We start from the raw sequence: 18,428 nt of genomic DNA, 5'->3' as shown, positions 1-18,428 counted from the left end.
GCCGAGCGCACTCGGCTCTCGGGCAAGAGAACCGGGAGGGGGCTGGGGTCCCTCCACTCCGTGGCTCGGGCTGCCCCCTTGGGGGCTTGGCGGTTGCCTGCAGCTTTGGAGACTCCGAGCGCCGTTATCGCTCAGTCCAGCTCAGCTCCCAGGCCGACTGGAGCCCTTCCCGGCCTGCCTCTCCTCTCTTTCCCGGAGCATCAAGACCTGCGCTCGGTGACTCATCCCCGAGCTCCGCCCGCTAACTCACCCCGTTGCTTTCTCGGTTACCCATAACCGGGACTTCCCAACCCCCTCCCGCCTCGCCTTCCCCGCAGCCTTTCCTGCAGACGCCACAGGTTCTGATCACTCCAGCCCGGGCTGGGGAAGAACGGATGGGGCCCGGCCCAAGTCGCCAAGTATCACCAACCTTCCCCCTCCTTTCCTCCCCCATTGTTATTAATAATTCTTTTTCCAGATTCATCTCATGCCTCTGGCTTCTCCTTGTCTTTTTCTGGCTCTTCTTTTCCTCTGTTCATCCTTAAGTATTGGTATTCTTGAGGGTTGGATGCTCTCCCTAGCAAACCTCCCTAGCCCATTACCTTACTGACATCCATTTACTGATAACCCCTACATTGACATCTGGTGCCTAGACCTCTCACCTAAGCCTTCCATGGAACCTCAATCTTACCCTAAGCAAAGCAAAATTCATTCATTTCTCCAAAGTCATTACCCTCCCTGTTTCCAAACTTCCAATCTTGTTCACTGTCGTTGCCATTCACTAGCTGTTCCCAGTGAGTAAGTAATCTGAAAACAGTAAGATTCCTCTTTCATCCACCTATCCAACAATCTCCAGGTCCTGTCCTACCTTCTTTCTGAACAGCTTTTCTTTCTGTTAAAAGAAAACCATAGGCCCAAAATGGTGTTACTTAGGCCAGGCCAAGTCACTAAACCAGAGCTAAATACCTAATCTAGCTGCAATTTCAACCTCACCCAGGAATGTGGTTTTAACAGGTAGGTCAGGAATTTTCTGATGAGTGTCTGTCACATGGCCCTCTTCATGACTCCCCCCGCTCCAAGAAATGGGTAAATCTGATAAAACTCCCTGTGCTTCCTGCTAAGGGAGAATGACCTTGTCCAGATCAATCCTTTTCTTTTGTTTATAACTTTCTTGCCCCACCTTCCTTCCCATAAAAACAACTCCTTTTTTGAGAGTTTTCGTTTTGTACAACCCCTCAGAGAGCCCCTCTGTTTGCTAGATGGGATGCTGCCGGATTCAGGAGTCATTCATTTAACACTGCCAATTAGACTTCAACTTTACTCGCTTGAATTTTGTTTTTTAATACTTTCATTTCTCCACCCCTCCTGCCACTACCCTGATTGGGGGCTTTCATTTCAAGTATTGCAGCTCTGATACTTTTGCCTGTTCCCATCCCACTTGTCTGCATTCCTGCAGAGCAGTCTTCCCAGTACACGACTGCTTATGTGACCCACAGTCCAGAATTCTTCCAAGACTCTCTGCAGCCTATAAGATAGAATAAAAATGTATTGGCATGACATATAAAGCCCTTTATAGATGTCTAGTCTAAACTGCGTTATATTTTATGATATTGCAATATTAGTTGTTTCCTCCAACTAGGCATATTTTTGCAAGGCTCCTGTCTCCTAGTATGGAAAACCGTCCTCTGACTAGCTTGGCCTCATTCTTCAGATCTCTGCTCAAGTGTTACGGAATGTGTGACATCTTCTTTGATTTCCCCAGCCAGACTCCTTGTTGCTGCTTCTACTTTTTCTTCCCCCTTATACTAAGGGCCATTACAGCACATATCACATCCTATTTCATTTGCTTGCATATCTGTTAAAGGAAAAGCCTGAGTCCAGTATTCCTCTTGAATAGAGAAAAAACCCAGTCATTTCCTCTTCCTTTGTTTCTCTCCCATGTGTCTTCTTTATTTCTCATGCAAAATACTTCATTTCTGGCCCTGTTGGTCACCAAATATATTTAGGGGACTTCCCACACGAAAAACGTCTCCACAGCACTTTGTAGCTACAGTCCTATAATTTAACTCAATTCTAGCACATTCTACCTACAGATCATGTCAGGTCCCACCGGTTAAAGGCTCAGTCCCACAAGACTGCTCCCTACCCGCCTTCAACTTCAGATGCCAGTTGCAAGTAATAGGTTCCCAGGTTATCCACAATCTCTGTCCAGTTTGGCTACTAATGGGAGGTTCCCGTGTCCCTCCCCCAGTTTGATTAATTTGTTAGAGTGGCTCACAGAACTCAAGGAAACACAGTTGCCAGTTTATTAAAAGACAGATAAAGGATGTAACTGAACAGATACACAGGGAGAGGTCTGGGAAGGTCCTCAGTGCAGGAGCTACTGTCCTTTGGAGTTGGGAATTCACCACCTTCCCAGGGTGGATGTGTTCGCTGATGTAGTAGGTCCCCAAACCCCATCTTACTGGGATTTTATGGAAGATTCATACTGTAGGTATAATCAGTCATTAATTTTCCAAGGTCACTGCTCAGTAATGCAAGTCCTAGCTTCAGCCCCTTGTCTCCCTGATCACCCCCTGCAACAGGATGGCAGGGTCTGGAGGAACTTTTTACACCTCAGCACAGGTCATAGACAGGCTGAAATTAGCCTCCTACCTGTGGAGCCCTTCTCTCAACAGGTTTTGTTTGTTTGTTTGCTTTTTTAAGTTATAGGAGGAGCTTTGTTACCACAGGGCCCTGGTCAGAACTGCGCTGGTCAAGCACACTAAGTCTCTCTAACTTCGCATTTGGGAAAACAGTTTCCTTGGGCTTCTCATGTACATTCATTCAGCTTGCTTCAGCAGTGACCTGGACCTCAGAGTTGGCGCACTCTGTCCCAGGACGATGGGTTTCCATTCACGTTTCTTTTCATTTTTACTCTGAAATAGACCACCCACGTAATTCCAGATCATATAAGAAGACAGGCTTCTCTTGATGAGGGAAAAGAGAGGGGAAAAAAGCAAGAGGGAGAGAGAGAGAGACAGAGAGACAGAGAGAGAGAGAAAGAGAGAGAGAGAAACCTCTATTCAATGATTTATCTATTTCTTAAAATCATATGATCATGAATATGAAAAAATCTCCAGAGTAATAAGGTTCTCTTAATTGAACTCAGATTTTAAATAAGAGAGCATGATTTCAAAAGAAATAAGTGAATAAAAAATGCATAAAGTAAAATAACTGAAACGTAGATTCTGAAAAACACCCTCTGTGTTCACACAGAACCAGTTCTAAGCGTCTTCCTATGGACACCTGTCTTTCAGGCACCAGGTTAACCTGTTGGGCTGGAAAGTGAGAATTTCACCTGAGCCCCTGGATTAAAGGAGGCCTAAAATAACAAAGAATAATCACCAAGACAGACAGAAGCAGCATTGCTTTGCTTCACCATCATACTCTTGACAAAACAATCTTTTTTTTTTTCCTGTTTAGATTTTCCCTTAAATCAGACAATTTCCTAATATTTTTCTGGCTGTTCCTGATTGTGACTACACAGAAAGCAAACAGCACACTCAGCTCTGTTCAGTCTTTAAAACACAGTCCTTCTAGCTGACCTCCAGCTCTACCTAGCCTTCTTATTCGTCACAGTGAAGTTTCTTCAGAGTATTCTTAGACAGCTGTCTCCACATGTCTCCTCTTTTCATCTTAAATCCCACTCACTTTGGTGGTTGGTGCAACTGTCACCAAGGTAACTATTGACTTGGTAATGCAAATGGTCTCTCCCTGCTTTACCTCTCCACTTCCTCCAGTGGGAGCTGCTGATGCCTTTGACCTTGCTCTCCATTGTCCGGCTTCTGCTCTTCTCCATCTGCTTTGCTATGTGCCTTTTCCCCCAGGAATCTTTTAAAATGTCGGTTGCTATTGCCTCGACTTCTGTCACCAGACAGATGCCTTCCTGATCAGCAAGCTTGGCTGAGCTGAATGCATCCCTCTTTTGGCTTCTTGCCCCTGTGTCCCATGGCTCTGTCTTTATTTCTACCTGTGTCCTGGACATCTTCACCTAAATGTGTCACAAGCACTATAAAGTGCTTTTGACTCAAATTAATTATTTGACCCCGAACCTATCCTCTTCCCCTTGTATTCTCTCTTTGAGTTAATTATATCATCTGGTATCCAATTATCTGAGTTAGAATACTAAAGTGTCGTCTGGAACTGCATTCTTTTCCTTGTCCCTTCCACCTAAATCAACCTGTGCATTATATCCTTTGATTTCTGCTTCCTGAAATTTTTGCTCCCTGCTTCACTGTTGCCACTACTTAGGCTTAGACCCAAATGGCATGTGGTCTGGGCCCCTAAAGCCAACTCCTAACTGACCCCTGGGCACTTTCTTCTGTATCCAAACCATCCTAAAAGCTGATGCTAAAGTCAGAAAGAAAGGGAAGGAAGGAGGGAGAGAGGGAGAGAGAAAGGGAAAGTAAGGAAAGGAATGAATGAATGAATGAATCAGGTTAATCCTCTAGTTAAAATCTTACAATGCTTCCCCATTGCCTGACCAATAAATCCCAAACTCCTTACTTAGACTGGAGTAAGGACCCTTTCAAGGCCAGCCCTAACTTGCCCATTTAACTCTACTTATCTTCACTGTGAGAGAGACATCACATTCACATAACTTTTATTACATATATTGCCATAATTGTTCTATTTTATTATTAGTTGTTAATAGCTTACTGTGCCTCATTTATAAATTATACATTATCATAGGTATGTATGTGCAGCAAAAAACATGATATGCATAGGGTTTGGTTACTAGGCAGTTTCAGGCATCCCCACTACTGAATATTGCAAACACATCTCTCTTTTGCATCCATCTGAACCGCTAAAAAAAAGAGAAGGGCCATGTTTTATTCAGCTTTATTTCTCCACCTCTTTGAGACCTGATCCTGTCCACTGAAAGAAAACCAACCTCAAAGTAGGTTAGTAAATGCTTTATTCATTGTTTTACTGAGGACTGTAGTCTGGGAGGCAGTCTTTCTGATTGCTCTGAAGTGCTACTCCTAAGCTTGTTACAAGAGGAAAAGGGGAGCTGCTTTCAACCAGTACTCCAAATACTTGCACCTCAGAAGGTATAATTTGCTACGGTTGTAAAAAGTAAGATTTACTGATTTACACGTAGACCTGAAAAAGACCCTTAGATCATCTAAATACGTTATAGTTCTGTTAATATCTGATTGTTTGAAAATGTTGCTTGTCTGCCTCTGCTTGACTGGTTTTCCAGTTCTTCCTGGTTTTGATTTCTCATTGAGGTCACTTACTGGAAGCTATAACCTCCTGTGACCAGTTACCTACTGCAGTTTTAGTGCACAAGATCATACTCAGTAGAATAAATGTTTAATAAAAAGAAGTTTGGGGTTTTCCAGCTCTTCTATCCAGTGCGGCTTTGAGGGTGTGAATTTGCTGGGGAAGGATTTAATCCAAGCGTGTCAAAGTGGTTTGTGGTTAAAACAAAAGTTACCTTTTCTCATTTTTACAAATGGTAAGATAGAAAAGTGTAAACTAGAGCAGGTGATCCCTGCCAGGTTGCATCTCTGAGCACCTTACCCTCATAAATGAGTTATTTTAATTGTGAGAGAAGAGGAAAATCCAGGCTGGATTTCCCCAAGAATTACAGTACAGGCAAAGAAAAGTCAGTGTTAGGTCTATACGGAATGACCATGGATTTACCTCACATTTTAGAGAAGGAAAGTCAGTGGGTAAGGAATCTTCTCTAGCATGTGGTCCCTATGTGTCTGAAAGGAAAGCTGAGGGTGATGACATGTCCCAGTGTTGGTGCCCAAACCTCCACAAAGGTACTTGAAAAAAAGAAGGCAGGTAGGTTCGTCCTTCCTTCCTTCCTTCCTTTCTCTATCCCTCCCTCTCCTTCCTTCCTTCCTTCCCTTTTTTTCCTTCCTTCCTTTCTTTCTTTCTTTCTTTCTTTCTTCCTCCTTCCCTCCCTCTCTTTCTTTTCTTCCTTTCTGTCTTCCTCCCTCCCTCCCTCCCTTCCTCCCTTTCCTTCCTTCCTTCCTTCCTTCCTTCCCTTTTTTTCCTTTCTTTCCAAGACAGTTAGATTCTTTGCCCCAGTCCCAGAAACCTGGAAAGCATTGGAAGGAGGCCCAGCTCTTTGCAGCAAGTGCAGGAACATACGGAGAGTATGGGAGCACTGCCCACACTCACAACCTGGATTGTGTGGGGTTCAGATTCTTAGATACTCCCCAAACTTCCCTTAAAGAGAAAACCCAGGAAAGCCTGGCATCTACCTTTCAGCTTCTTAGATATTGTTCCAGAAAATTTTCTTGAGTAAAAAAAAAATCAAGACTTCAGTTTTCCCAATGTCTTTCTCCTGGGAAAGAGTGTCACCACCTCTCAGAGGGAAGGAGTATGCATCCTTTGTTCATCCACTATCTGCAGACTGATTGGATCTCTGCTTCTCACATTTTGCCCACTTTGAGCAGGGTCTTATCTTTTTTAAGTTTTTATTTTAACTCCAGTAATTAATATACAGTGCTATATTAGTTTCAGGTCTACAATATAGTGATTCAACAATTGTATACACATTCAGTGCCCATCACAAGTGCACTCCTTAATCCCTATCACCTATTTCATCCATCCCCACCCAACCCCCACCTCCTCCCCCCTGGTAACTATCAAGTTGTTCCCTACAGTTAAGAGTCTGTTTCTTGGTTTGTCTTTTTTGTTTTTATTTGCTTGTTTCATTTCCTAAATTCCACAAGTGAGTGAAATCATATGGTATTTGTCTTTCTCTGACTTATTTTGCTTAGTATTATACTCTAGCCTAGTATTATACTCTTGTCATTGCAAATGGCAAGATTTCATTCTTTTTTTATGGCTGAATAATATTTCACTATATATATATATACCACATCTTCTTTATCCATTCATCAATCGATGGACACTTGGGCTGCTTCCATATCTTGGCTATTGTAAATAATGCTGCTGTAAACATAGGGGTGCATGTATCCCTTTGAATTAGTGTTTTTGTATTCTTTGGAAAAGTACCCAGTAATGCAATTACCAGATCATAGGGTAGTTATATTCTTAACTTTTTGAGGATACTATTCAAACATACTGTTTTCCAGAGCGGCTGCACCAGTTTGCATAACCACCAACAGTGCGTGAAGGTTCCTTTTTCTCCACATCCTTTTCAATACGTGTTGTTTCTTGTGCTGTTGTTGATTTTAGCCATTCTGACAGGTGTGAGGTTGTCTTGTAGTTTTAAGTGTCTTATTTTATTTTAAGTTTATTTGTTTTTTGTGGGGGTGGGGCAGAAAGAGAAGGAGAGAGAATCCCAAGCAGGCTGGCACTGTCAGTGCAGAGCCTGACTCGGGGCTCAATCTCATTAACTGTGAGATCATGACCTGAGCCGAAATCAAGAGTCAGATGCTTAACTGACAGAGCCACTCTAGCACCCCAATTTCAGCGTCTTACCTACCTGGTCTTTCAGAAGTGATCCACAAACCCAACATGTTTGTCAAGTGAATCTCTGGGAGAGGCTGCTACAATTTCTTTGAAAGAACATTAGATATGAAGAACTATTAAGTATTATAATTTTGCTAACAGGATTGCCATGTCATTTGAATAACTTTTATGTTGTTCATAGGAAACATTGCAATGCTTACTGTCTGTAAGGAAAACCAAATAGATGTTAGATAATTCCCTGGGAACTTATTTTATGGCCTTTAATGGGAGGGCAGAGATTCTAGTTCTGGGCCAGTCTCAAGAGTTTTGCACTGCAGATGTGTGGTAAATATCCACTTAATTAAATTGAGTTTGCCAAGCAATTGACCTCATCAGGGATGGTTCAATCCATTAGGGTTCTTTTTTAAATTTTATTTATTAATTTTAAAACACTTAAGCCTCCGGGGGACTATTTAGACACTTGGCTCATTTTCTGTGATCTGATTTTTAAAAGGTATAGCTAAATCAATATAAGTCCATGTCTACTGCTTAGATCAAGGTAGAAATGCTCTTCCAGTTTTATGGAAATTAGTTCAGTTAGTTAGTCCACACAACACTGAGAATACACATAAAGAACAATAGAATTACATAACATAAATGTCACGGTGAAATGTTCCCAGTTAAAAGAGGAGTATCCTTTCTTCTCCTTTTGTTTTAGGGTTGAAATATCAGCAGAATAGAATGCATTTATTCAGGGTGATGTTTTAGTTACTGTTCTGGTCACAGGTGAGTTACTGTGTTGTATACTAATGTCAAAACCAACTTGTGTTCAATGAGCTGAATACAGATTGCCACATGCTTTTTGAATGGGTTATTGTCAATCTATTATTTCCAACATTTAAAAGGGGAATTATTTTCAAAAATAAAACACAGCCAAACAAAATATTTACCTGTGACAATCCCAAATTCATAAGTAAAATGAGCTGTGTTTAGTATCATATCAAGATTCTTGGTCAATCTTTATTTCCAATTTATTGATTGTAAATTCAGACTGCTTTATAAACATCTAAAAGGTTCTGTTTACTTTTAGTTTACATGGAGTACCACAGTCCCAGTCCCCCATCCAGGGAAGTCCTGGGAGATGAAAGGCCACACAGTTGCTGAGAGTGTTTTCAGGCAGGGTTAACAACAGAGACCAATTAAACTGGGATTGGAATGAAAAAGACATTCTCTGGAGTCAGATCTATTTGTTGGCATCATTGCTGTATTTGAAGTGAATTTTCTAAACTTTAGACACCAATGAAGCACTGAATACTACTGAGCAACTGGCCTTTAGCAAATGGTGTGGGATATTCTTGCCTTCCACTCTTTACTGTCCTCTCTTCCTCTAGCCATCAGCTGGGACTGAAATGAAACTGTACAAGTACTGGAAGCAAACACTGGTGAACTATATAATCTGGAAAATGAGTTTCTAACTAGGAGTCAAAAATCTAGAAGCAGTAAAGGAAAAATCATTAAATTTGACTACATTAAAAACAAAAAATATGCCAAAACCACCAAATACAATGTCAGAAAACAGATGAGAAGCTGGGAGAAAATACTTGCAACTTCTATCATGAAGGACTAATGCTACTATATAAAGAGCACTTAAGAACTAAGAAGAAAAAGACCAAACAATTAAAAAAAATGAACAAAAGTCATGAATGGTTCTGGGGGGAAATAAGACAAAGACGAAGCCAATTCTTTTAAATATGTGAAAAGATGTTCAACCTCACTCATAATACAGGATATGGTAATTAAAACCATAGGAGATAAAACACCTCTCCCCTATTAGATTGGTAAAAATCCAAAGATGTCCAGGTATCACTGTGAGTAAGGCTGTGAAGAAGCAGTCAGATATAGCTGCGGAGAGGACAAAATGTTATCACCCCTATAGAGAGGAATTTGATAATAACTAACAAAAATATACGTGTATTTGTCTTTTGACCTAACCATCCCATTTCTAGGAATTTAGGAATCTGGATTGGTGGATATTTCTCCATCAATACAAAGCAGAATTTACACTGATATCTTGCTACTGAAAGTGTGGTCTATGGATCAGCAGCCTCAGCTACCTGGGTGCTTATTAGAAATGCTGAGTCTCAGGACCTACTGAACCAGAATCTGCATTTTAACAATACCCCAGATCATTTCCATGTGCCTTAAAGTTTGAGAAGCACGGCACTGGGTTATTTGTGGCATTATTTGTAATGACCCAAATGGAAACAACCCAAATGGCCATCAATGGTGCACAATGAAATACGATCAGCTATGAAAAGGAATGATGCTCTCTGTGTAACAAAATTTATTGTCAAGTGAAAAAAGCAAGTTGCAGAACTATCGATAGACAACAAATGTATAGGTAATAGAATGACACCCTTTTGATAAGCGTGCACACACAGACGCACATACATGTTTGCAAAAAGTTCAGCTGGAAAGACAAACCAGCTTTAAAAACAAAACAAAACTGGGTTGAAAAGGACTGGAGAGGATAGGGGTAGCAGGAGAGATCTCTGGGCATTTGTCTCGCTACTCCAAAAATAAAATGTAAGCAGTCACAACTGGGAGAGGGATGCTATAGACATGTAGTGCCACAGGACAACAAAGAATTAACCAGCTCAGGTGATAATAGTGTCCATGTTGAGAAACCCTGGCCTACGGGAAGGATGGAGGAAACACAAAAACAATCTGAGGTTTCCAAAATTAAACTCATTTTTTTTAAAACGTGGCTAGCGTTTTCCCCTCCACAGCCTTTTCCGTTCTCCACGACTGCTCCAAGGCGGCAAACATGGGCATCCTACGCCATTTGTGTCATTTGTTAGTTACCTGGAGTTCAATTCACACAGGCTGTAAGACTACTGGAGACTTTGAACACACAAGATGACCGCGTAGGCTTTGTTTATTTAAAATTTCTGTCCCGCACTGTACAACTTATGCCCACGTACCAGGAACTGGCACCTTTCTGGTCACTGAAAACATGTCACAGTCTCTACCACACAGTAAAGCGCTGGTGTGGCCGCGCACTGCCGCCCTCCGACTGGAAACCTCCGGAGGTTTTCGTTTGATTCACCTCCCTGGTGGCCCAGTGGGCAAGGTAAATGCAACTAGACTAGAAAGTACGCGGGGTGCGGCACACAGATAGGCCGGCTCCAGGGTGGCGGTCAAAGTGCAGCGGAGTAGCTGGCGCACACCTGGTCACCTCCCTTCACCGCCCTCCGGCGAGCCCCCGGGCTGCTGATGCACCGCAGCCCCGAGATCTGGGGATGGGCGGTGCGCTGGCTCGCTTCCCGGGACTCCGCCCGCCCTCTGGCTCCGCTGGTATTTGAGGCCCGGAGCTTCTCCCTTCTCTCCAGACCGTCGCGTCAACCCTCCGAGGTACTGTCTGGTGTGGGGCCCGCTCCGGCTCGCGGGGGTCTGTCCTCCACTCCAAGGCCAGGAAGCGCAGGAGGCACGATGAAGCCGTGAAGGCAGGGGCTGGGCCTGGTCGCTCAGGGGTCAGCGGCTTGCGGGGACCCGGGAGTGGCCTCGCCGGGNGGGCTCGGGTTCCCTTGAGGAGTCCAGCGGTCTGACGGACAGTGACGCCATCTGGTGAGTCGTGCCTGGCCACCCGGACGCGCAGCCCACCACCTGCAGTGGAGGCAGCGGGAGCCGGCATGGGGGCTGTGCCGAGCGTCCAGAGCTGCTGCGCGGGTCCCCGCGGCCACAGGTGACCCCGCCTGTCCTGCGGCCTGTCCTCGAGGCGCTGGGCGTTGGGAATCCAGGGTGGGAGGCTGGAGGCCTGAGAGAAGGCCAGGGGTCGGTGCCAAAGGCGGCCAGGTCCGGCCTCCGCAGCATCTGTTCACTCAGCCTGCGCATTGGTCTTCCTGCCCACCCGGTGTGGCCTCCGGTCAGGTGCTTCGCAAATTCGCAGCCGTGAGCATCATTCCAGGTCTTGTTACTTCTGTGTTTTATTAAACTTACTGCAGGCAAGATATTACAAGATATGGTGTCTTCAGGGCCAAGAGGACGTGGGGAAATTTTTAATCATACTTGGAGTTTGTGTGCTAGATGAAATTGGCACATAAAGTACTTTCTTGCCTCTCTTCCCCGCATAAAGCTCAAGTTTAGAAAAGAGAAGTATGGAAAATTAATATTCATATGCTGCCAGGAATATATACATGCTAGGGTGGAACTGGTTCAGTGTTGGTACTTTTGCTGCCTGGGCCGTACCTGGGGACAGAAATATGACCCGAGACTGCCTGCTTCCTCCTATGTGTGGTTTAGGACTGACATGGTGAGATGCGATGATGAAAGTAACCTTGGATTCAGGGCAGGCAACATTATATTGCTGGAGCTAAGAAATATGCACTCTGGTTGACGTGAATGAAACTCTTATCAGTATTACAGGGTGTGTCCCCCGGTATTTCATGATTACTTTTGAGTGAATGTATCCTTCGCTTTATGCCATCACAGTAAAAGGGTACAATTTTAGTCATATTTGGCCACATACACTAAATATTTAAAATTATAGGCCACTTCCAATCCAAGGCACTTTATTACATTTTACCGTATTATAGTTAGCTCCACCTGTAAGAGTAGAGTGAAATTAGAATGAATGGAGTCACCATTCTTTTCTGTTTATACTAAGAACACCATCTATCACACCAGGTGTGTGTTGTAAGATGGGGGGAGGGTTGGGACCACACACCTTATGTTTCCAAGCTTGCTAACTTGAGATTAGGCCTAGACAGAAGAAAGGAAGTAGTGTATAATTTTACCCAGTTGTTGAATGCCCACTGTATGCTAGACATTACTTTATTTAATTTTCTCAGTAAACCTATAAATAGAAGGAATCATCCCAGGGCATGTGGGTGGCTCAGTTGGTTAAGCTTCCGACTTTGGCTCAGGTCATGATCTCACAGTTGGTGAGTTCAAGCCCCACATCAGGGTCTGTCTCTCTCAAAAATAAATAAACATTACAAAAAGTAAAAAATAGAAGGAACCATCCCCTTTACATATTAGAGATTGTTTTTCAGAGAAGTAAATTACACACATGCTCACACACAGTGTGCACGCAAGTACGCCAGAAAACAAAGGTAGGGGTGAAGCGGAAGGTCACATCTCCATTAAGCCAATCTTTAAAGATTTTTTTTAATGTTTTATTTATTTCTAGGAGAGAGAGAGAGAAAGACAGCGTGAGCAGGGGAGGGTCAGAGAGAGAGGGAGTCACAGACTGAAACAGGCTCCAGACTCTGGGCTGGCAGTCAGCACAGAGCCCGAGGCGGGGCTCGAACCCACGAACCGCGAGATCATGACCCAAGCGAAAGTCGGACGCTTAACCAACTAAGCCACCCAGGTGCCCCTCCATTAAGCCAATCTTTAAATGGTTGGATTTTGTAGGAAATTAAGGCATCTTTAATCCAAGAAGGCAGGAAGCACAGATCGTGACACCTTAAAATAAGTTAACAATCAGTTGAATCAAATCAATTGTGAACATTAATTGCTCAAAGATACTGGTGGTGCTATGAGGAAAACAATAGTGCTAGGATAGATTTGTTCATCTTGTTTTATACACATACTCATATGTGAAATATAAAACCTTAATACCCAGTTTCATATTTGTGATTAAATGTTTTTATTTTTAAAAGGTACACTTATTAAAACCATAAATAACTTTGGAATATATAATGCATTTTGCACGTGTATGTGTGCATGTTATGTGTTGTGTATGAAGGACACTTTGGGCTGTCTTACTCGAAGACAAAATTGTAGGGACTTGGAAAGCCAATGGTAGGTGTTGAGTTTGCACTGTGATCTCCTGTGAGACATGCGTCCTTATTACTGGCATATTCATTGAATGGTTAAGAGAAATCCTGCACTTCCTTAAAAAAAGAAAAAGGACAGAAATCCCACACTATAAAAATCTCACTAGATTGTTTATAATTTTCTTTGATAGTTGGAATATCGTAGTGAGTGGTAAACTATTTAAATTTGAGTTTATTTCTATTTTCTAGGATTAAGATCACTTTTATCTTTCTATGATTATTAAGAGTTTGTATATTATTACAAACTAATAATGAAAGCTGTTTTATGATTATGTATTAGTGGCCTATAATTAGTGAATTATTTTCAAAATCACATTTTAGGAGAAGACAGATTTTAATAAATAGCGTTCAGTGCTTGGGCATTTATTTCACACGCAAAAGAGGAATTAGGTAATAGCCACAGAAACGGCTTTTAAACATTAAAATACTGGTTTACCCTGCTCACAAAAGTGGTTGGTAAATTTGTGATCATATGTGTTTAGTTTCTTTCTCTCATAAAACCCTGCTAAAAATGGTACCAATGAGCCCTTGAAAGCGTTAAACACAAAGGATGAGTAAAAGGAGAGAGGGGATAAACATTGGCCAAGTGGTGTCAGAATTTGGGAGGAAAGTGATGGAGGAGGAGTTCAGTGTCTGTGGAGATGACAATGCTCAAGGTTGGAGATTCCAGTATCTGGAAAGGCAGGGGTGAAGTGTGGGCTGCAAAATGAGGCCTTGTTAGAAAGCGTGTTGACAGATCCATTAGACCATATGGTATCCCTGACCCTGGCAACTAAGCAGCCACCCACCAGGAGATCCGGTCTCAGCCATATGGGATCCCAAACTCAGGGACCCACCAGCACTGGGCTGAATTGGGGAGATTACTGATCCAATGGAAATTCCCCAGCCCTACCCGGCTTGCTTCCAGAACACCACCAGCAGCCAGTTCAGAGGGTTCTCCCATTTGCTGGACAACAACAAAAAATGCAAGTGATCCCTGACCACACTGCATTGAAGCCTCCAGCTGACTTCCTCTCCATGTGAACAGAATTTGCAACATTGTTTCATGTTTTCCTCTTAAATGAGACGGCTCCCCAAGGATTGTCGGCATTTGTGGGAAGCCTGTGTATGAAACAGACTTTATAGATAAAACAAAGCAAACATCAACCACAATAACAACAACAACAACAACAAAGCCCCAGGGAAAGAGAAGGTGGGTGTAGGGAGCAGAAAGCTGCTCAGTAAAACTGTAATGATGTTCCCCAAGGTTTTGGAAAGGAGGGCTGTAAAGAAGGAACGCAGAAAATAAGGAGAAGTTCTTGAAAATTAAAAATATAATGGTTGAAATTAGAAAAATATTTAGTGGGAAGCTTAGAAGATAAAGTCATGACCATCTTTCCGGAAATGGAACAAAAATGTCACTGTGACAGAAGATGCACGAGAGGGAAGAGCAGAGCTTTCCACCTCTGCGGCAGGCAGCCTCGCCCATCTCTCAGCGCCCTGCAAATACCATTTTCTCTCTATGTGCCATGACATGCAGGCACTTAGGCAGCATCTGATTAGATCAGGCCACGAGTTCTAGTGACTAATAGGGAATACAGAAAAAGAAACAGAGTCAGTCTGGAGGGAACTAACTCGTGCCTTAAATTTTTTTTCACAGAGAGGAAGGATTGCTAGATTGAATTGGTAGATTGGAAGGGTCCCCCAAGTGCGCAACAAAATAAATAAATGGGGCCCATTAAGTACACTGACATTTCAGAACATTAGGGATAAGGATAAGACTTTATGAGCTTTTTAAGAATGAGGACATGGAGAAGGAGGGATGGAACTGGGGTCAGGATGTCATCAGGCCAGCCAACAGCAGAGGTGAAGGCTGGAAAGTAATAAAGCAATGATTTGGAGGTCAAATAATGTGCAGTGCATTCCAGACCCTGCAAAAACAGTTATATAGAATGGTAAAGTCTTTTGGGCATGTAGGAACTTGAGATGTATGAATTTTGTTTAGAAAACTATTGGACAATTTGCTTCATCAAAGGAGGTAAACCATGAAGACATTGGGATCTGACACAAAGGATATTATTGGCAAAGAGATACCTCAAGCAGCATGGCAAGCTGAAGAGCAGTGTGTCCAAAATATGGCTGGTAAACAGTGGTATCAACCCCTAAGTGCAGGGAAAGAGAAGGGGTGCTGCGGCAGCCCAGATGAACACCTCTAAGTGCAATCATGTTGCAGAAAAATCAGGTGTATAAAAACTTTATGTGGCAGTCTTATTTACAGCATTGGCATCTTAAGGGCTTGAAAGGAAACCTCTGTCCAGCTTTGTCCATGGGTGTGGCCAAAGCAATAGCACCAAAACTCAGACTCCTTGAAGATTCAAGATTTTGTACTTTACAGCCCTTCTCCATTAAAAGAGACCAGGAGAGGGGCTGATACCTCAAGTCCTTGGACTGAAAATGAATGAATGAATGAATGAATAAATAAATATGTTGGTAAGAACCAGGGTTGTTGCCCTAGAGCAGGGATGTTTGAGATCAACATGTCAAGATAAAGTAACCAATTTAAAGAGACCTCATTAGCACAGTTAATGACAGTTTTGAGCACTAACAAGAAAACCAAGATCAGCTAATTGAAATGTATCATTTGTCAAATACATGAGTCCATTAATCAGTTCAGATGAGGCAGACAAAATGAGTTTTAAAAAGGCACAGAAGAATCTGAATAATGTTTTTCAGGATAATGCTGTACAATGATTCACTTGTGATTGTTACATAAAAAGTTCTGTTATTGCAGGTTCCTAGGCTAACAAGCACAGTTAGTTTTACAAACCAACCATAAAGGCCTAAAAATGCAATTAAAATACTTATAGACAAGGTCTACAGCGCAGATAGAGGAAAACTCAAATAGCACTTCATTTTAAAGAAAGAAATTGGGTTACTAGGAACTGAAATTTGGTGTTTGGATGAGGCCTTGTAAAATCCCAGCAAAGGGAGAAGTGAAGGTCAAAACTCCCTCACTTACTGGAATGTGCTTGGCACTCACTATAGTTGAGTGCTGGGTTCCAAGAAGCAGCTGGGATGGCACAGCTAAGAATCAGGTTCGCTCTGTGTGTGTGTGTGTGTGTGTAGAGTGGATGGTCCACTGGTATTACTATAACCTTAGGAAATATATAAGAAGATATAACAAAGTTAAAATACATTAAACCCATGGTGTTAATACGTGAGCACAGGTGTAGAAATGAGTTTGTAAGTAATGTAATGTTTTGTGTTTTAAAAAAAATTTTTTTTAATGTTTATTTTTGAGAGACAGAATGAGCTGGGGAGGAGCAGAGAGCAAGAGAGGCACAGAATCCAAAGCAGGCTCTAGGCTCTCTGCTCTTAGAGAGCTATGCTAAGAGCACAAGAGCCTGAGGCGGGTCTCCAACTCACAAACTGTGAGATCATGACCTGAGCAGAAGTCTGATGCTTAACAGAGTGAGCCGCCCAGGTGCCCCTGTTTTGTGTATATTTAAACATGTTTTGTTTTTTTTTAAAGTTTTATTTATTTCTAGGAGAGAGAGAGACAGCGTGAGCAGGGGAGGGTCAGAGAGAGAGGGAGTCACAGACTGAAACAGGCTCCAGGCTCTGAGCTGGCAGTCAGCACAGAGCCCGACGTGGGGCTTGAACCCACGAACCGTGAGATCATGACCCAAGCGAAAGTTGGATGCTCAACCGACTAAGCCACCCAGGCGCCCCTATTTAAACATGTTTGAAAGTCTTAGGTGATCCTAGTCTTGATTTATAAGGTTTATAGAAGTCTAAATGTTTACTAAGGTTTAAATATTTTTGTTTGCTTTAAATGTTTACTTTTTAAATGTTTATTCTTGTGTGAGACAGAGAGACAGAGTGTGAGTGGGGGAGGGGGGAGGAGCAGAGAGAGAGGGAGACACAGAATCCAAAGGAGGCTCTATGTGGTCAGCACAGAGCCCCACAGGGAGGCTCGAACTCACGAACCATGAGATCATGACCTGAGCTGAAGTCAGATGCTGAACTGACTGAGCTACCCAAACACCCCTAAGTTTGCTTTAAAAGATGTAGAAAGCATTAAAAAATCTGACATATTAAAGTACATAACCAGGACTTAAATATTTAAGCACAATAATTTCTTTGCTGTTAAGCCATATGCTTTGTTTGAAAAAAATAAAGGGGGTATTTTTACTAGACTGCCAAACAAGTGACCATTAATTAAAGTAGTTTAGTAGGAAATGTTGTTCCCTGTCTCTGAAAATTCCTTTTGGGTGGGAAGTTCTCTATGCTCACCAGTGGGGTGACAGACTGTGGGAGAGGAGAAGGGCACAGGTAGATGATTCTGCACATCTGAGCATATGAAATGGTTAGTAGAAGGGTCTAGTGACATGTAGAATATTGGGGGGAAGTTGCCATAGCTACATAGAAACACCAAAGAAATGTGGGGGGAAAGGCAGTATTAACCTAAGGAAAAGCAGTGGTAAGTGATAGGAAATGTGCCCGTAGGGTACTACTAGGTTTAGCACTGATCACTACTGGCTCTAATAAAGCAAGCCATGGGCGGGGAAGGACAAGGGCAGCAGTGTAAGTTATTTGTGATACCTCACTGAGCACTTGAAAGAGAGACAGTTCCTAAAGGTGCGGTGAGCGAAAATTACAAAGCTGGCAGCTAAGACTCTCCAGGAGCCAGTGCACCTGTCTCCTGGCTCAAGCCTCTTTTATTTTGCTACTTGTCTGATAACAGCAAGCACATACAACATAATATTTGGCATCTTGACAGGTCACGCACCTGCAGTGTATTCCATACTGGGTCATGAGTACCAAACAAAACATTCTTATCCCTGGCCTAGTGCCCGTATGATGTCCTTCTGGAGAGAACGAGCAGTCCCTGTGGCTTTCCGCCTGGGGATGGAACTGCTTTCAGTTCCTTGCTACTCAGTCCTTTTCCTTCAGGACACTCTTACGGTTCCTCTGGCTTCTTGTTCTCCAACAAGCACGGTCTGACAGTGCACTAAGCGAAGTGCATGAATATTAATTCCATAAAAAGAAAAACAAACCAAATCCGGACCCCTAAAAATAATGTAAGCATGTTATAGAAAATGTGAAAATGCAGAAAAATATTAAAAAAACATAAAAATGACCCGTAGCTGAGAAACATTTGGTGCACAGTGTTTCCTTCCATTCTGTCTTTAAATCATA

General features: G+C 42.7%; 1 protein-coding gene across 4 annotated transcripts in view; it reads left to right on the top strand.

Moving 5' to 3' along the window:
* SERPINB6 (serpin family B member 6) overlaps positions 1-18,428 on the top strand; it is a 39,598-nt gene that overhangs the window by 1,084 nt on the left and 20,086 nt on the right. The window contains exon 1 of one of the 4 annotated variants that reach the window (XM_077770021.1): positions 10,728-10,818. The exons of 1 other annotated variant lie outside the window; for it this stretch is intronic. The gene's annotated coding sequence lies outside the window, so the exon portion shown is untranslated. Of the gene's footprint in view, positions 1-10,727; positions 10,819-10,983; positions 11,032-11,199; positions 11,372-18,428 lie in introns of those variants that run through there. 2 more of the 4 variants (XM_077770019.1, XM_077770017.1) reach the window with 2 other exon arrangements.

Source organism: Crocuta crocuta, unplaced genomic scaffold, assembly GCF_008692635.1.
Source record: "Crocuta crocuta isolate KB4526 unplaced genomic scaffold, BGI_CrCroc_1.0 scaffold24, whole genome shotgun sequence".
In the NCBI taxonomy this organism is placed as follows: Eukaryota; Metazoa; Chordata; class Mammalia; order Carnivora; family Hyaenidae; genus Crocuta; species Crocuta crocuta.
This window is presented reverse-complemented; position numbering and strand designations above follow the sequence as displayed.